The sequence below is a fragment of the Meriones unguiculatus genome, chromosome 15, assembly GCF_030254825.1.
Source record: "Meriones unguiculatus strain TT.TT164.6M chromosome 15, Bangor_MerUng_6.1, whole genome shotgun sequence".
NCBI lineage: Eukaryota > Metazoa > Chordata > Mammalia > Rodentia > Muridae > Meriones > Meriones unguiculatus.
This window is the reverse complement of record NC_083362.1, coordinates 13964845-13985521: the sequence shown is the minus strand read 5'-3', so window position 1 is coordinate 13985521 and position 20677 is coordinate 13964845.

Genomic DNA, 20677 nt, shown 5'->3' with positions numbered 1-20677 from the left:
ATCATGGTTGTGGAGCTGGGAGGTCTAAAGGGGTAGGACTATGGTCTTGTCAGCACCTTTGCTGTGTGTGCTATGGTAGAAAGTGAAAGGGTGACATAACGCATGTGTGAGAGCAGGGAAGGTTAGCTCACCTCTGCTATAACAAATACCTTCCATGACAATGAGCCCGCCCCTGTAACAATAATGGCATCACTACATTCCCGAGGACAAAGTCCCATAGACTAATTGCCTCTTAAAGATCCCTCTTCTCGGTACTGTATTGTTTGGGGATGAAATTCCCAATGCTTAAGCAAGCCCTGTGGGACAGGCTCACACCTTAGCAGAATATCAGGGGTTTTGGTTTTTTGTTTTGTTTTTTTTTTAAATTTTGAGTCTGAATGGATAGGGAATAAATAGCACTGTGAGGATTAAAACAAGCAAACCCCCCAAAAAGAAAAAAAAAAGCAAGCAAGCAAGCAAGCAAACAAAAAGCCACCTGCCTTGTCCTGCCCAATGGCTTGATCTGCTTACACTTGGGAGACAGCAAACACACTGAATAAATGACACCGTGAAATGCATATTCTACTCTTGCAGTCTCCAGAGGATACATTCTCTTGGTCCAGCTCACCAAGAATGGTTTGGAAGTGAGTATACCCATTACTTACTTAGCCTGAGACGCCTAAGAGGATGATGAGATGTAACCACTGGGCATCCAGGTAGGGGCTGGCCCTCGGCAGCCAAATGAAAGATATTACCCAGTGAATCGGAATAAGAGCAATAAATTAGTGACTGTGGAATGGGACAGCGCTCCCTTCTTGTCCTCACGCTGTTTCTCAGCTATCCTGTCTTTAGAATCATGATTTTTTTTTCACCTAGAGACTAAGAGGACACGCTGACAAATTTTACTATACTATTCATTTCCCATATTCTTTATCTGTCACCCTAAACCTCTATCATTTCCTTATGACAGTTTGCAATTTCTTAAATTACTACGAATCTTCACTACTTAGAATTTAAATTGATGACTTCCCTTTCAGGGACACAACTAGACCCCTTGGTGAGACTTAGAAAGCACCCTCCAATTGCTTGCAATATGCGAGTGAATCATCTCTCGGTGGCTTATTTCCTGGGACGCTTTCCACAGATGGCTAATCTTGCCCATTTAGGCTGATTTCTGTTAGCTCTGCCCTCTAAGCATGGCAGCATCTGCCTGTCTTAATTTTCGGTTGTGCATTTTGCTGCTGTTTTTCTCCAGTCCTCCTTTCTCAATTTCCATATTCCTGGCATTTTCCAGAATTCAGGATGAAAGGTAATAGGGTAGGCAGTACTGCCTTCATTTTGTCATGTATAAGGAATCTGGCATGTGTGTTTGTGTGTTTGTGTGTGTGTGTGCTATAAAGGTTTGGGAGGTATATTTTTTCTTTTTCTTTTTTTACTTCCCCTGTAGAGAATTAATAACCCAACATTGGAAAGATGGACTACAGTTTTATCAGAGCACCTAGAAAAGAGCAAGTACTGAGAAAAGCACCTGTAGAACAGCACCTGGAAAAGAACAAGTACTGAGCAAATATTGAGGCCGGGTCAGGTGGCATAGGCTTGTGGTCACAGCCGTTCAGGGGGTGAGGTAACCGGATCTTCAGTTCAAGGCCAACCTGGGCAATGTAGTGATTCCCTGTCTTAAGATTTTTTTTTTTTTAGAAGGGGAACTAGGTAATATAGCTAGCTCAGTGGTTGAACAACTACCTACAATTCACAAGACCCTAGGTTCAACCCCCCAAATGATAATGAACAATAGTGGATGAATGAATAAACTTAGTTTTACATACTATCAAATTGGTTTCCTGATGCTTTACTGAAAAACTAAACTAAACTAAGGCATCCTCTCCCTGGAACAGCGGGGCAACAGCAAGCCCCTCCCGTGGAGTTGGAAGGTTTCATCCCGCAGCCTCCTGGCAGCAGGCTGGTGCCCAGGGAGCCGAAGAGAACCACCTGCAGGGCAATCACTCTCTCTCTCACCCAGAGACGCACTTCTGAGAGGAGTCACCTCGTGGGCCACAATGCCATGGGCCGAAATCTGCTTTATAACATTTTAGTCTCTTGCGGGCTCTTGATACTAAAAGGTAAACACATGATCAAACAGAAGCTGTGCCACCTCAGAGAACAGAGGTAAAAGCCTTTGGTCACCATTTCCTCAAACTGTGAGAAAATACACAAAACACACAGTCTACCATCCTAACTTTTTCTTCCCTTTCCCCAGTGCTTGTGATGGGGCACAGGGTCTTGGGCATTTTGGGGGAGAACTCTACCGGCAAACTCTGCCCCCAGCCTTCATTTACTTCAATGCCACGCAGCGCTGTGGCATTAGCTGCATGTATTCCGTTGTGCCTCTGTCACTGCCAAACATCGCCGGGGTTCTCCCCACACTGCAAACCTGACACACAACACTCATTTCATAGTAACTCCCACCTCATCACCTCTGGCAACTGCTGTTCCACTCTCTGTCTTCTGCGAGTTTAACCTAGAGAAGGCAACGTTTTAAAATTAGCCTGGTCACTAATGCATGGGGCACGGTGGGGCAAAGCTTAGAGTGTGGTAACACTTCAGGAGTTCCCCAGAGTTAGGCACATGCAACCTCTTGCAGCCAACACTGCTTCCTCCTGCCCTCCCTGCCTCTCCTACAGAGGTAGGAGAATGGGCATGAGACCGGAGGGTGGGCCAGGAGAGGAAACAGGAGGAGTGCACTCTCCGGACAGGTAGCTCAGTGACGTGTCCAGAAGGGCTGACTCGAGCACCCAGCCTCCTCTTAGACTCTCTAATTCTTCCGTAGGAAGGAGGTAGGCGATGGAAGTAAGAGGGGCCAGGAGCCCCCCAGTCCACTTGGTGATTTATGGCTAATGAATGTCAGGGTATGTGGTTAGTAGGCCTGGAAACATATCCTCATGCTCACGCTCATTGTCACCTAAGCCACACAGAGAGATCTCCGAGCTATGACAAGTTGGCGGGATGATGCTCATTGTCGGGAAGTTGCGTCACTGCATCTTCTGGTCCCGTTTACCCGCCTAATACTGTAAAGGAGATAAGTCGACTGGCCCAGAGCCCAGTTCTGGCGAATTGTGTGTCTGTGTTTATTTCTCGGTTGGTTTTCAGCATCACAGAAACAGTGAGCGACAACCCTGCTGCACAGACTAAAGAGATTACCATCCTCCGGAGCTCTCTCTGTCAGCCCAGACTGAGGCGCTGGCCTGAGCCAACTGCTGTCTATATACGCCAATGTTAAAAACACTTCCAGAGAGTGGAGGCAGCAGGGAGCAAGCAGGAAGGAGTGGAGTCAATCTCTCCTCAACAAGAAGTGCTCCCATCATGTTTCAGAGTAACAGGGCCTAAAATGCTTCCTGGCCCTTCTTTTTCTCCAAAAGTTGTTCACAGTCTTGGCTGAAGCTGACACCAACGAAAGATATACTTGTGACTGGTTCTTGCTGGAGGCTCTGTGAGGCTGAGCTGCAAGGAGGCATTTCTGCTACAAGAAGCGTTGTCTCTTCCAGGAAAAAAAAATCAGTTTCTATTACCAATACGGAAAGACTAGCATTTAGGCTCTGATTAACTTTATTTGGCTAAAAACTTTTCAAAGATTCATTTAGGTCAGCATAAGATGAAATTCATGCATACTCTGAGGTTGGAAATTTCAAAAACAAAAAACAAGTAATCGAGGGATGGGTGTCCTGAACAAACATGAGTAACCCCAGCTCTCTGAGATGGAACTCACACAGACACAGTCTCGGCCTTTCCCAGCATTTATGTCTGTGTTAACATTTGTTTTCCAAGAGTCTTAAAAAGAGCAGGCACAGGGGGCGGGGGACATAGCTCTCTGTGTGAGCTCTTACCTAGCAGACATAGCTCCTTCCTCAGGGTGGAAGCAAAGGAAGAGGCCTGTGTCCTCATTTTGCTTCTGGTGCTGTGATAAAACGCTGACAGAAAAGCAACGCCGAGGAGAAATGGCGTGTCTGCCTTAAATTCCAGCGTGTGGAAATAAATGCAGGACGTTCAAGCATCTAGTCACATCATATCCACAGTCAGGAGCAGAGAGAAATAAGCGCATCCTTGCTTGCTCATTTGTTTGACCTCAGCTACATTGTTATGCTCCCCCACACTGTAGGATCCCTTGCTAGGGGTTGGTCTCACACACAGTGGGCTGCGTCTTTCCACCAAGAGTCATGTCACAGGCCAACACAGTACAGAGAGTTCTTCACTGAGGCTCTCTTTCTAGGTGACTAGGTTGTGCCATGCAGACATCTAAAGCATCCCAGAATGCTACTAAGGCTATGGTGTCAGAAGACACTCGGAAGTAAAGAAAAGGTGCTCCCAGCCCCCCCCCCCCCTTACAGTACATCTAATGGTTTGTTGCCAATCAACCTGCTCTACCCTGATAGAAACTGTAAGTCGGCAAGGAGAGGCTTTTGAAGGGCTGATCTGTGGCCACTGATTCCCTATGTGCTGGGCAGTGGCTAGCCAAGACAGCAGGCATTCAGATAGGAACAGCAGCAGGTGTGGTCCTCTGGCATTGCAATCCTCTGGCAGGCCTCTGGTGTCAGGATCCTTGGTGTCAAACTCTACCATGAGTTGGGATTCCTTAGCCTTAGTGGCAGCCACTTAGAGATGACTGGCAGCAATCTGGTCCATGGGCGGGTTCCTACAGACCTCCATCTCTGGCTTCTTAAAGCCTTTTCCCCTTCCTCCATCTCAGCTCTCTCTCTCAATGAGCCACTGCTGCTGCACCCACTCACCAGTGGTTGATCTGCTGCTTCTTCAGTGGCAAGGGGCTACCTTGCCACCTTTGCGTCCATCACTGCCACTGCTGCTTCTTTCTCTGGCACCAGCCCAGCCACAGTTCTAAAAGGAGGCCAGAAAGGACGACTTGAAAGGAGTCTTTTGCAGGGCTAACGTTGCAGGACCAGCGGCGACAGCACAGAGCAGTGGCTCCCAGCCCCCTCACTGAGCTGATCAGCTGGGTTATCCAGTCAGAGAGGAGCTGTCTAGACAAATCATGGCCTTCGGTCTTTAGCACCAGTCAGGCTGCGCCCCCTGGGAGGCCACCAAGAAGCTTCCTCTGGCTTCAGTGGAAGCGACTCATGGTCATCGTGTGTTCGCTGTGGCTTGTGATGGCAAAGAGTCTGGTACAAATGGTTTCAGACTGCCTTGGCTGGGCCTCCCCACTGAGGAGCTGGAATAATCCGCTTTGATGGCTGTGTTTTTTCCAAGGTGTCATAGGGTGCTCAAGACAGCTAGTATAAGGGTGGTCTGGTGGGCATTGATTGACAATCTTCTTGCTTAAGGTAGCCAGGGCAGCAGGGGAGAGAGCGACAGCTGCTAATGACAGGGTCACATTGCTGCATCAGTGCCCTCCCTTGTTTTGGGAGAACAACCTTCAGAAGGAGTGCTCATAATACGAACCTGAAGGACGTATCGACACCGAAGGGGAGCGAGCTGCGCTCAGTGCCTCAGCAGGGGTGGTTTCCCTCTCTGTCTCGCTTTTACAGAATCTTTTTTCTGACAGATGGTCCACGTATGTAGTTCTCACTGCAGAACGTGGTAGCATTGAGCCTGTAGGCCCAGCCACTGAGGAGAGTCTTCTTTCTCTCTCTATAGACACATTATGCCTTGCATATAATGTATATATGTGTGCACATGTACACTTATATGTCTAAGCATGTATATTGTGTGCACATGCATAGGTGTGCATGTGTGTGCATGTTTGGTGTATGGGAGTGGTATGTCTGTGGGTGTGTATGTGTTTGTGCATGTATGTGTGTGTATGTGTTGCGTGTGTGTGATGTGTCTGTGTGTGTGTATGTGTGGTGTGTGTGTGATGTGTGTGTATATGTGTAGGCAAGAAGATAGCCTTACCCAGGCCATCCATCCTTGAGACAGGGGCAGTCCTTAGCCTGAAGCTTATTAATTAAACTAGCTCTCTGGTGAGCCCCAGGGTCCTCCACCTTCTCAGCACCGCATTGCGAGTGAGCACAGCCACCTTGCCAATGTGTTTACAGTGTTCTGTGGTACACGCTGTTTATCGTCACATAGGAATAAGGACTCTGGGCCTCAGAGTTCTTATTGGCTACCCTGGGGTACCAAAACTTCTCTCCGAAGACTGACTGACTTCAAGAAGGACCAAGTAGAGCTGCAGGCTTCTCCTCTCAGGTTCCGGGTCTGCTGTACTTCACAAGGCTGCCCTGGGAAAGGAGGCCAGGGAAAGGGGACAGCCCCTCCGGGCGTCGTTCCTCCTTGCCAAAGAGCACTGTCCCACTTCCCAGCTCCTCAGGTGCTCTCCCAGCCCCAGGGCTGCTCACTGACTCTTCCAGTCTCCCTCAAGAACCTCCAGGAAGCTACAAGGGAGCTGACCTTAGAGGGGTGGGGGAGGGGCTTGCTGCCAGGTGTGTGTTTCCTCCATGGGCCTGAATTACAGACTTCTCCCACGGCAAACCTTCCTGTGAGACATTTTTATTCTCTATAAAAATTCTGGCACAGTTTGTAAAACTGCCATTGTGAAAAGAGGTCGTTTTTAACATTAATGGACTTTTTAAGGTGATTTGGTATTCAGCTAAATAAACAGGTGGTGAATAAAAGAAAGCCTAAAAGACATTACTCTTGACAGGGATCGAATGAGGGTTTAGAATTTGGGAACTTTTAGGAGGGTGGTCTACTAAGCTGAGAACAAAGACTATAAAAATTTGAGAGAATCCTTCCATCCTAGAGGGATTGTTTTCCAGGGATTGTTTTCCAGGTCCACCTTGCACATAGCTGAGTTCTCACTAGTGTGGATGTCACACTCATGGTGTCTCTGTGACATCCTGCTGACTTCATGGGCAAGTTGGTGTCTAGCTGTAGTGAGGCAGAATAAACACAAACCTTCAGGAAAAAGAACGCTTTGAAATTCTGCCAGCGTGCATGGTTCCTCTTCTCTAAAAGTGAGAGAATCATATTGGTATCTCAGCATATACTTTAAGCCTAAGATGATGTAACTATTTCGTCCAGTGTAGAATCCAGCAGTTCTGGGTCACTGAGTTGGTACTGAGGAAGGGTCATTTTCTCTTGCTAACTCCCACTTTCTTAACCATTTTTTCAAAGTGGTTGCACTATTTTACATTCTCAACAACAACACACAAGTGTTTTACTTTTGCACGTAACCACCCGTATTTGTTTTCTGACTTCTTTCTGTCTGCCTTAGTGCATGTGTAGTAGCTACCTCATAATTCTAATTTGTACTTTCTTACCGAATGATGGTGTTGCACAATTTTTTTCCATAGGCTATTAGACTTTTTTCCTTGAAATATCTATACAGATTCTTTGCCCATATTAAAATGATGTTTTCCTTTTCAATCATAAATCATAGAGTTCTTTAGATAATCAAAGTACCATGATTATGATAAACATATATGCCTCACCATGTTTGATTCCATTTCACTGCCCTTCGTTTTCTTGATAATATACTTTGTTTTATCATTTTTGTAGTTGTGTTTTTGTGTTAATGACAAAATCACACCATGTAGTCCATGGTGACCTATCCCTCATAGTCTTCCTCTTCAGCCTCCTCAAATGCCCATCTTCTCAGCATGCATCACCACTTCCAGATTCATAACGTTCTTTGAACACAAATGTTTTTACTTTTGATGGGTGTGGTGTGGTGGTATACAACTGTAATCCAAGACTTGGGAGACAGAGGCAAGGGGATCTCTATGATTTCAAGTCTAACCTGGTCTACACAGCCAGTTCCAGGACAGCCAGAGATACACAATGAGACCCTACCTCAAAACCAAAACAAAACAAATTTGCTTTTGCTATGAAACCAGTCTCACTTGGAATTATCTATCCTCACGCCTCAGTCTCCCTCCTCCCCACCCCCAAATTCTGAGGATATAGACATGTGCTTCAATGCCCTTTATTATCAGTCTGTCCTGGGGAGAGTTTGCTGTTTTCAGTCTTGGCAGAGAGTGGTTGATCTATTTTTTTCTTTGCTGCTCCTGCTTTCAGGTTATGTAAGAATCCCTTGCCAAACACAGTTATGAAGGTTTGTGCTACATTTTCTTCTAAGAGTCTAACAGTTTTAGCACTTAAACTTAAATCACTGATGTATTTTGAGTTAATTTTTATATATGGTGTATGGTCCAATTTAGCTCTTTTTCCATGTGTATATCCAGTTTTTCTAGTGCTGAAAAGCTCACTCTTTCTCCATGTGAGAGTGTGCACATCCTTCTAAAAGCCTGTTAGCAATGGATGCATGGGTTCTCGTTCTGTCCCACTCCTCTGTGTCTTCATCCGCTCCAGTACAAGTTTGCTTGTTTAGCCTTGCTTTGTGGGAAGTTGTAAAACTAGGAAATGAGAGTCTTCCTACTTAACTTTTTTTTCATGATTGTTTTTGCAATTCCGAACCATCTTCCTTTCCTTTGTGAAACTTAGAATCAGCTGGTCAATTTATGAAAAGAGGAAGTCAGCTGGGATTTAAGAAAGATAGAGCCACAGTTGGTGAGGCCTGTCTGACTGGGACTTGCCAGTGACCACTGCTCTGGAACTGACACCAATCCATCAAACAAATGCTTCTTAGTGGTACTAACAATGATAAAGATGGACACATTTCCATGGACAGAACCTCTCTATCTGTGACCCTGAACAGGGAGGCAGAATCTGGATCCTCAGGACAGAACCTAAAAAGAAAGGGCTAAGGGCTGCCCAGGCCAGAATGTTGTCGTCATTCACATTCAGCTCAGTGTTTATCTCATTGTCCTCACACTTTCTTCCTTGATTCACTTGTGACTTAGGAATGTCTCTTTTAATTTCCACATGCCTGTGAATTTCTCAAAAATTTTTCTTGCTATCAATTTTAATCTCATTGCATTGTGGTTGGAGGACATAGTCTGCATTTTATTACCTTTTGCGTTCACCGAGATGCGCTTTATGAGCTCAGACGCATTTCATCTCGAGCAAAGTCTCCTGTGTACTTAAGGAGGCAGAGTCCGTGACTGCTCGGTGAGTGCTCCAAGGATGCCTAAGACCTTTCTTGATACTGTCTTCAAGTCTTCCGTTTCCTCTGTACTCAGCCTATTCTGCCAGCGATGGAAAGTGGGACACCAAAGACTCGGCTACTGTTGTTAAAGCTGTTGTGTAGGTTTTTCCTCTCAGGGAAAACATTCCCTAGTGGAGGGTGGGTCAAGGGACCAGGAAGGTGATTGTCAGCTACAGCCAAACAATTTTTAAAGCTCTTTTATTCTGGTTGAGCTGTGACAATTCCAGAAAAGATAGTAATTTGATTTCCATAAGTAAATCATGTTTCTCCAGATTCTTGTCTTCTCTGCTGCATAGATCCCAAGCAATGGCCAGCCAGGGAGGATGTTTGTGGATCATGTGACATTCTTTAACTGTGTATACACTAGTTACCCCTTGTAAGGGAGCATGGGCCGGATTCTTACAGAGATCTCCTCTGCAGGTCCCTTCTCCAAATAAAAGCTCACACGGTCTGAAGTCACTCGTCCTGCTTGTCCTTCCTTTTCAGTGTCTCGCCCTGGATGAAACTTGACAAGCCTCGGGAACCTTAGAAAGCAGTAAGTCCTATCCTCAAGGTTACAGGAGCAGCAAGCAATTGCTGGCGCGAAGACCCTGTGGTTGAAAGCCTGTAAGTTGTGTGGGGAGCTCCCGGGTGCAGCTCTGCTCAGTCATCACTGTGCTGCGTGGGCTTTTGAGGGATACGACTGCTGAGTCACCCAATGAGCTTACTAGCCTGCCAAGTCAGACTTGATAAGAATTGTTTCTTTGTTCTGTTGTCAATGCTCTAAAGCAAACAGACTTTTTTTTTCATGTGTCCCTTAAAAAGTCATGTCACAGTTGTCAATTTCTCTCCTACTTTATTTATGTCAGTATTCCATCATGTTTTTGAGTCTACTATTGTTATGCCATTCTAACTAACACATATATTAAATAAAATATCCTCTTTTATCCCTAGCTACTCTTTTGTTGTCTTAAAGTAAAATTTAACTGATGTAAGGATCTTCATCCCAGATTTCTAACTGGAGTGCAGGAAACATATCTCTCTATACTTTTACTTTCATCCCTTTGTATCTTTGCATCCCAGGTTTGTCTCCTGTGAGAAGTTCATAGTTTGACCTCATTTTTGTCTCTCAGCTTGTCTGTCTCTTCATTTTGACCAGACTAGTCTATGCTCTCACATTTCATGCTATTATTGACAAAGCTGGATTTCCATTTTCTGTTGTTTCCTTTCTTTTCTTTCATTCTCATGCCTCTTTGCTGTTTGTATCATCCTGTTTCTGTTACTATGTTGCTTTACCGGAGGCTGGGTACTTTATAAAGGAAAGGAGGTATTAAGTTCATAGTCCAGGAGAGTCAAGTGTTTGACATCAGTATTTGTTTGGTTTGGGCAAGGCATAGTGGCAGAATCTATAACAGTGTAAGTGGTACTTGAGAAAGGAAGAGATTAACAAGGAACAGGAAGGCAGAGTGTGGCTCGTATCTCTAGAAAAATCATTCCTTCCAAAGCTACTTACACGATAGCCCAAGTGCCTGAATTAGGCTTCACCTTTTATGGATTCATCCCCCCACTTAAGATGACCTGAAACTTCTAAACATGAATCCCTGGGTAAAAAGCCACAGTCAAACCAATGTACCCTGGAATATAGACACACTCTGGATCACAGTCTGATCTTCCTGGAATACAGTCACACCTTTAGTACACAACTTTAATTCCAAACAATGCAGGAAAGATTAGTTTATAGAAGGGAGCAGCCATGTTTGAAAGTGACACCTAATTGAGGGGCACACAAAGTGACAAATCAGAGAAAGATTTGACAGAATGAGTTGCAGATAGAGTATGCCAAACTCCTCACAAAAATGGGAAAGGAAAGAGAGAGTATTTCAGAGCAGCATAGGCAGAGAAAAAGAAGTGTTTTTACTGAGAGTTGAGTCCTGGGGCAGTTTGACAGAGACAGGTTACTGAGAGAACAAGCTAGACACAGGTAAAGACAAAATGAAAAGGAGGCAGAAGATGAAAACATATTGGCAGAATTAGTGTGAGGCCAGGCAGGGCAACTCAGTCAGAAGCCAAGAGAAGGCAGTTTTGAGTCAGTTAGCTTAGAGAGGAGTTCAGGTCAGAGCAGCTGATGGAACCCCCTGTTGAACAGTGAGAGTGCAGAAAGAGCTAGAAAGGCTTGGGAAATGGCTCTTACCTCAACTCCTCATCTGAGAAAAGAAAAAGAAAATAAAAATAACATTTAAAAAGCTATCTTATCACCAAGAATTATTTTAGTGCTTTGGAGTCATTCACTGGCCTAGAAGAACATCTTTGCTCACATTCTTTTCTTGTGATGCACATAGACTTTTGCCTCTTTCTGTATGGGACCTGGCATCATAGGACACACTAACAGAGAGTGAGGAAGGAAAACCTAGAGCCATCTTCCTTCTCTGACCCAGAACCACAGCACCCTGTTTATATTTTACTCACCTCCCCAGGATATTTCTAAATAATGGCTGTGCGTTGCTCCTTGGTCCTTTTGAGCAATTCTGATCAGCCACCACCCCACCCCCAACAAACAAATCTCAAGAAGTCTGAGACACAAGAACTTTCTATAGGTTCCTTGTGTTTACTGTGCTATTGCTGGATTCTTCTACATATGACTCCATCAACTCAGGGCTTCCCCACATTTCAGGGGTTCTGTCGACCTGATATCAACACCTTGTCATTTTACTCTGTTCTTCTTAATGGCCCTAACCGTGATTTCACCCCTCCTTTCCAACAGTTGATTTCACAACTATAGACACCTCTGGCAATGTTAGTAAAAACTGAGCGACAGTGAAGAAAAGTAAGGTTATCTGCATGGCCTCCAGCCTTCAAGGTTGGCCTTGGACCCTGAAACATCTTAACTAAGCCACACTGAATACTATCTTCCTCACTTCTGATTAAAAAAACTCACCAGATTAACTTTTAAACTACAAACTATCATTGGCACTATCTGAGATTATAGACTATTAACTTGAGTTCCCCAAAAGTCTTACATTTGGGAACTATTATAAATCGAGAAAAAGAAAATAGGAGTTAGGTGTACCTGATAGAAATATAGTCATATAAAACAAATGCAATTCAGGGAATGAAAAGGGAGAGGGGAAGAAAAGCCACAAGCAGAGAAAGGATGTATCATAATCGGCAGAAAGCTAAAATTGAAAACCTGAAACCTCCAGAATTTTATGATAACTTAAAAAAATATTTCAAGGCAATACCTCCTGCCACACTAAAATGAAATTCTTTGTAATATAGACTGTATGATAGCTGATCTGTGTTTATGACATTTATCTTTATGAATTCATTGAGATCACAGGGACAGAGGCTAGACGCATCTTGGCATTATCTTGCTCCTCTTCATGAAGAGAAATGTCAGTGTCATAATAAAGACAAGGTGGCTTCTACGGGCACACATTCCTTTTTATATTATATTGTGGAATTACAATTTAAAAATCTGCCTAGTTTTTAAAAAAATGTCCTGATTAATCAAAAGCCGAGGGAAATATTTTCTTTTTTTATTGAAAGATAATAGGGTTATGGGTACTCAGATTATTCCTATTTGGCTTCAGAAAATAAATTTTGAACTTTAATATGCACCTGGGTATCTTTGCAATTCTGGAAATCCATAGTAAGTGAAATATGGAAGTCATGTTGTGAAGATCCACTCAGGAGGAGTTAATCTCATCTCCATATTTTACCTCTGCTTCTCTGATCAGCACTATTCTGTGTTTCATTCTGAATATGTGAACATTCTTAACACCTTTGCAGCTTAGGCAAAGCACCTTAGCCTTTCTAAACCTTCTTGTCTGTCAAGCTCCAGCTTTTCCAGTATAAATGTACTTTTTTAAAAAGTGATTTTATTTGTGTTCTTGTATCTATCACTCTTCTCCACCCCAATTTCTTCCAACGCCCCCTCCAACATTAGGTAGGTGAGAAAGAAAGTTATAGGGGAAAGATGACATAGACCTCTTTAAACTATTTCCTGCTGATCAACGTGTTTGAGCTCCTAGGGGCAAGTCCAATCTTCTCCCTCAGAATATCCAGCAATCCAGCAAACCAGAAGCAGCAAACACAACAGCAGGAACCCAAAACAGCAGGGACCTGCAGCAGCTGCAGCAAGGGGAGCAGAAGCCGCCACAGGCCCTCTTGGGGTTTAGAGTCCCCTCAAGGATTCCCAGAATTAAACTATCCACAGCCGGCAAAATCAGAGCCCTGCCAGAGCACAAGACACATCATAGGTACGTGGATACTCTGAAGCAGCCCCATATCCCCTATCTGGGATTAAGACAAAAACTTATTCATGTAACATAGCTGGGTTTTTTAAGAAACCAAAATTCTCACTACACTCTGGGGTTAGGAGAGAGAGAGGGAGGGAGAGAGAGACAGAGACAGCAAGAGACAGGGAGAGATAACGTGTATGTGTGGACATGTGTATGTGTGTGGAATGTGTGTGAACATGTACATACATATATATGTGCATGTGTGTGAATATATGCAGACATTCATGATAGTTGTAAGAACCTGGAATATCTTTGCTTCTAGGTCCTGCAGGCTGCGTGTGCAATCAACAGAGGTGACATAGAGGGGAAAGAGGTTGGAGTTCTGAGTCCCATGGAGAGAGCGCTTCAAGCATTTTTAGGGAGGAATAATGGTTCCCTGGTCCCCACTCTGTTTGGCAATGTATGTAAAGCAGTTATTAGGTGTTACAAATTCCCATTCTGGTTGTGTGTTTGTCTTGCAATATGTGTAGCTCACTCGTGCTTAGCCATGAATGCACCTTATAACAGTGACGTGGGCACAAGTGATTTGCATGGGCTGGCAGAATCCTTCCCGTGGGGCTGACTTTCGGTGAATCATTGTGTCAGCCACTGAGTCATGCACTGCTCATCAGTAACCCCAAACCAACAGTGTCTCACACTGGAGTCACAATGAGAGTTAATGTATAACTGCAAAGCCACCTTCTGAAGGACACCTTCTTCATTCAGTGTGGCACTTCCTACCATCAGGACATCAAAACAGTCTGAGCACTGTTGCTAAGTTTGTTCTTCCTGACAATGCTGTCTTGCCCTAGTTTTTCCAGGATGTTCTGCTAAAGCATATGCTTTCAGTTTGCATCAGAAGTTCTGTCTCTAAGATACTGTGTCCAGCATCCATTCCAGCTGGGATTGTAGGACAGACACCCTGACTCACAGTGTGGATGAGGGTTCGCCCAAGCAGAAGGCTGATTCCCTTTTCCTTTTGCTCCTGTGACTTGAGGAGAGATGCAGTGATGTGCAACTTATGTTTCTAGGGATTTGAAATTGAAGCTCACAGCTCAGATAGGAGCCAAGGAGGAAAATAAAGAGTCTGGAAAGCATAGAAGGATCCAAAGGAGCCAGAGTCAGTGGGAAGCAGGTTTAGAGTAGAGAAGAAAAAGGAGAACTGGGCAGGAGAGGCTGCAAAGGACAGACAGGGACATCTTGCCTCCAGGAGAGGGTAGAAAGCAGCAGAAAATGAAGGTGCTACTGTCATGGGGTGCGCTCAGGACCTTGAGCCAGCAAGCAAAGGTACAGGGAAGGATTCTGTTGTTTTATTTTAATAGCCCATTGAGCAAACAGTTCATTGAATTAGACTTGCAAAATGAACACCATATATCATATTGTAATAAGGAAGGAAATGAATGTATTAAAGCTGAGATTGGATCTATGAGACAAAGGAAGAAGTACTTAAGATCGAGGGCACTGAATAGCTCAGAGAGATAGGAAATGAATCAGTGCCTCCTGGCTTTATCGCTCAAAGAGATTTCCACGTGAAGTCGAAGTGGCCAGTGTTTTAAATAATGCTCAAGATGATTACAATTTCGGGGATATGATTTGCCACCTTCAGTTCCAGACTGTATATATCATACCTAATAGGTCCTGTGTGGACAAAAAGAAGGGGAGCCTGTACTGTCCACACTGGGGAAACAAGGAGCAGTTTCTTCCTCCCTTCATTCCTCCCCATGCCCCAACCTTCCATCACTCCTTTGTTTCCCTCCAGAGAAGAGCTGGGACATCAACCAAACACAGCAGAACAAATTACAGTAGGCCTAGGTACAAACCCTCATAGCTTCCAACCCAGTAGGAAGAAAGGGGTCCCAGGAATGGGTGGTCAGACAACCACTCCATTCCCATTGTTACGAGTGTCACAAGTACACCAAACTATACAATCATAGCATGTATTCAGCTGGCTTTCTTATACAGCCCAGGCCCATCTGCCTAGGGACGGTGCCACCCACAGTAGGCTGTGCCACACCTCATCAACTAACAATCAGGACAGTCGCTCACAGTCACGGCCACAGGCCAGTCACATTGACACGATGGTTCAGCCGAGGCACCTTTTTCCCAGGCGACTTCAAGATGGCAATAACACGCCAGCTCTCTGCAGCCTGTGTCACTAGTGGGAGGCTCACCAACCTTTAAGAAGGGGATGTAGTTAGATGAAGTGGAAGTTTCTGACTTCTTTGGAAACTCAGTTTTATCGTGTGAACATGTTTTTTGTTTTGATCCCAAGTGTGGCATGTGGGAATGCCTTCCCACCCCCTACCCAGGAGGACACCCCCCCCCCCTGCAGAAAACATCTCCCCTCAGAAAAGGCAAATGATGTTCATTCGCTGGAGACTACCCCATTTGAGGGGCATGGTTTATGTGAGCTGGAAAAAAAAATCCTCATACAGAGCCTGAGAAAGGATAAACAGAAGCCCAGAGACAGTGAGAGAACGCTTTTGCATTGCGACCCTGTGCAATGGGTGCATCCTTCACTGGTCTTCTCACAGAGAAACTCTCCAGAGAACTTCTCAGGCTGCTTTGGCAAGGTTTTGCCACTTCAGAGGACTTGTGCTGTTTGGGTAGAGTCTTGTCACTTCTATTGAATCATTCCACTGCCACTGATGCATGTTGCTGCTGATGCTTTGCTGTTCGACTAGATTGCTGATGACTGGGTTTGGTCATCCCCAAAGAACCCACTGACCTTTATCAACAGGAAGTAGATTAAAGGGGTCTACAGCCCCTTTCACTACTAATCACCTACCTAAGGCGGCAGGGGTGGGGAATAGTTGGAAGGGAGGTAGAGGCACTTAAGAACCTTAAAGTAGGTGTTTGAAAAATCTAATCCTCCTGTTAGATCTCCTCCTGTCATATGGACCCTTGGAGGTGATAATAGGGCCCTGGACCCTCTTTCTCTTTTGCTTACTGGCTGCTTTGTTCTGAGAAGTTTGCTCTGCCCTGTGTTCTGTACTAAGGCATGATGTCTCTGTATAGACCTATGCCTGAAACTTGCACAGCTGCCAGCCCAAGCCAACCTTTCCTCCTTGTAAGATGATAGATTCAAGTATTTTGTTACACCAAAGTAATTAGTGTGCCAACTGACTTAAAGCCCTTTCCCCTTTAAGGCTTTATCAGTGGGGCTTGTAGAGAATTTCCTTTTGATGTTACCAAAGCAGATTGGCAGTAGGAGGACACATGGGATAAACTCTCTTAACACAGCATAAGGAGTTTCCTGGGGCTTGGGAACAGTTCCTAGTGTTCAATGTCTTTTCTTTCCTTAGCTTGAAAAGATCATTCTCCCTGCCCCTACTTAATGTATACTTTATAGAAAATCTTGGGCCGTGTTGATGCTTAAATGTCATAATTAGGTCTATGTTACCCTAGAAAACTCCCATTGGTGACCTTTGGCAAAGCCCTGAAACATGGCTGGTTGTCACATGGGGAAGGGAACTAGTGGCATCTGCTGTGAAGAGGTCAGAAATTCTAAGCATCCTAGCAATGAACACAATGGCTCCAGGCAGAAGGAGCCATCAAAGTGTGAGGGCTGAGAAACTTAGGGAAACCACATAGTCACACCAGAGGGCCACCCTTTAACTCTCCAGCAAATATTTAGTAATTCTCTCCTGTCTTGTGTCTCAGGTACCATAATATAAAAATGAGGCATCGTCTCATTTTGCCACTTTGAACAAGGACAGCACATACCTGCTGTCAACATTCAGAGAACAGCTACATTATTCCAGAGGTAGACCAGAGAGATCATCAAGAAACAGATGTACTGAAACGGACTAGTATCAGATGGATAAAGAAAGAGGTGAGGTCAGGCACCGGAAGGGGGGAGGAAAGGGGGCCAAAACCCCAACACCTGGGACAAGACTGAAGTCAGACAGTGTCTGAAGGTCAGACTGAACAAGGTCGGGTAAGCAAGCTAAAAAGGTTTTGGAGCTGCTATTTCTTTACAGCATCCATTTCTCTTTACAACATCTTCCAACAAAAGAAAACTACTCAGGGTTTTTGAATTGGGAAAGCCACAGTCAGAAATACAAATACAAATACAAAGGGGGAAACATTCTCCTGGTAGTAGTATAGGTGGGGTGTCTCAGGGCTCTGCCTGTGCAGCCACCTGGTGCAAGGGCAGACACGCTGTCCATGGCCTTGGGCAGTGCTTCTCATTAACCCACCCGGTGGCTGAGTCTGCCCGTCCCAGATGCCCGTCTTGCTGCTGAGCCCTCCAGTCCTTCTTTGTGTTTACAGCTGCATCTTTATTGCCATTTTGGAGCTCTGACTCTAAGTACTATTAATGACAGTTAATTCTGGGTCTCATGAACATTAGCAACAGAACCAACCACCTAGGGACGGCAGGGTGGGGGACACAAGGGGAAAGGGTGACCAGAAGTGCCGGGTGTGTTCATCATCGTGACTATGCTGATGGTTTTGCAGTGTGGGCATGTGCCAAAGCTTACACACTGGGCACTTATTTCATAGAATTCTTAGGTTTGAGATTGAACCAAGGGCTTTTGTTTTTTATAGGTAGAATTTAATGTATGTCAGCTATTCATGTATAATTCTGTGCAACTTAATTGGTTTAAAGTTTTTAACAGCTCCAAACATCTTACACGTGTATTGAATCCACCTTTCATTGGGTGCACTTAACAACAGGATAAAGGATAGTAAAGAAAGATTAGTTAGCCTGGCGTAGACTTCAGAAACTCATCCTCCTGTCTGCATCCAGTGTGTGCTTAACCACTGCTTGAATTCATCTCAACATCAGTGGCCTCTTTCCTTGACCACAGGGAAAGGGAATCAGTATGCCTACTGATTCTTGACACTGACCTGGATTCTATGTCCTATGGGACTTGGTAATTTGACAAGATGCAAACACAGAGCCGCAGGCTACCCTAAGACTACAGGAAAATGATTCAAAGCAAGGCTACCTCATCTTTTCACCTAAGGAAAATGAGGCAGCTTCCTTATCTGCAAAATACGCAAGAGCCCCTCTCTAGTGCACAATAAGTGACTGCTACATCATTACCAATTTCAATGCCGTCCTCCTTCTTGTCTTCCCTCCCTTTTTGTGAGATTTATTAAACTATGTACTCAGAAGCGCCCCATTTCTCAACTTAGCCTCCCTGGGCTGCCTCCAATTTAAACCAGCCAAAGTGACCTTGCCATGCTGTGAGAGGCCCTACTACCACCTCACTGAGATACCCTATAATTATTCATCAGACAAGTATTAATCCCAGTGTGTCCATCACCGTCTCTTCCCACAAGCAATGGCAGTAGCAGGTTTGCCAAGCAAGCTGTGTCTCTTCTTCAAAAACCATCGTCTTCACCGGTATCTTCCCTCTCCTCTCCTTTCCCTTTTATTCAATGCTTATATTTCTTTTATTTTTTTTTCCTTTTCTTCTGTGTCTTCTAGGGATATTTGTCTCTTGGCCTTTGAGTTTGTGTAATTCCCTCACCTGGTGATTTTCATCTAATGAACAGAACATGTCTGAACATGGAACCTACCCCTAGAAAGGGTCTCGGAGTAGATTACAGTGTACCCCTTGCTTCTGTCTCACATGATCCCCTGTCACATGCCTTCCTATTTTCTTCTCATTTGCTGGCTCTGCTGGAGTCAGTAGCCATAGTGGAAGCTGCTCTATGGAGAAGTCTCTGGTCTTCTGACTTAGTCTGTTCTGTTTCTGTTGCTGAGATAAAGACCATGACAGAAAGAAACTTGGGGAGAAAATTTGGCTCATACATTCTGATCACAGTCCATAACTGAGGAATGCTTAGGCAGGGCTTCAGGTAAGAAGGAACCATGAGGCAGGAACTGAAGAATAGGCTGGGGAAGAGTGCTGCTCACTGCCTTGTTTAGCTTGCTCTATTCTACCCCCAGGGACCACCTGTCCAGGGAATGGCACTGCTCACACAGGCTTGGGTCTTCCCACATCAATCATTAATCAAGAAAATGCCTCACAGACGTGTCTATGTTTTCTCAATTGAAAAATGTCTTCCCATAGGACTCTAGTTTGTGTTAAGGTGATGAGCAAAGAAAACAAAAAACCTAACCATTGAGTCTTTTTATACAGAAGCCCAAAAGATGTGCCAAGAAACTGATAGATCTCTGGACAGCAGCCTGTGGGGTACTGGTTTGACCACAGCCTGAGGCAAGCCCCTTAGAATGACATCCAGCTCAACCGTGCTGGATTCCCACCCACAGAAACTAAGACAGTAGGGTTTTGCTTTTGAGAGGCTCTAAATCTTAGGATAATTTGTTACACAGCCATGGATAGCTATTATGAACTGCTGTAACAGGGAGATGAACCTACCATGTAGAGCAAGGTATTGAGAGATCAAAAAGATTAAAAATTAGCAGCTATTATTAAGGCCTGAACTATGTGGGTGGAGAAGTCTAGTAATGCCCTGAGGGGAAGGACCGCCTCACTGCGTTCTTTCCCCACCCACTAGAGATACAGTTGCTAGGAAAATGGACCCTCCCCGTAGGGAGGGACACCTGGTCATGGTCAATGGTCTGGGAACCTTCCTATAGCCAATCGATTCAAAATGTAGCACCTTGACCAATAGATGCTTGCCAGCAGGAATTGCCCCTGCCTTGGGCATTCTGGGATGGACCAGAATCTATAAATCACCCCACTAACCTGGGCGCGGGGCGCTCAGCTCCCACTGCTTCGGCAGTGGGGCTGTGTAGCCCAAGCTGCAGCTTGTGATTTTCAATAAAAAGACCCTCATGTGTTTTGCAACGGAGTCGATTCCTGGAGATCTTTTGGGGGCTCTCGAACTGGGTATAACAGTATGAAACTCCCGCCTGGCTGACCACTGTACCCAAGGAAATGATCCATCGTCAGGTCCAGAGGCCGAAGCTTTGACACAGCCTCTGTTTTATTCAGCACCCAGAAAAACAGGAAAGGACTGAGGTGGGAGAGGTGGAGAAAGCACCCAGAGAACAGGAAGTAAGGCAACCATGATGACATGAGAAGGCGCGGCGACAGAGAACACAGAAGAATGAATGCTAATGGAATTCGTTGGCTTCAAAAAGACACAGCCATTCGCAGCAAAACTGGAGCTTGCCTGAACAGGCACGGATGATACTCTTCTTAAGAGAATCAGACTGATTGGAGCTGAGAAGCTACAGTCTCTAGCTGGGAGGAATAATGGTAGGAGCCTCAGGTAAAAGGAGGCTGTTGCTATTTCAGGCCAATCAACACAAGCAGCCCGAGGCATAGGCAGATTCCGAGGGCCCTGCTCCCATGGGTGCCCATCATGCAATAGCCTCTGGGTACATTTACAAATATTATTTTTAGATGTCATTTTTTCCCCTCTCAGAACCTCTAGCTGCAGCATCCCTTTATTCTCC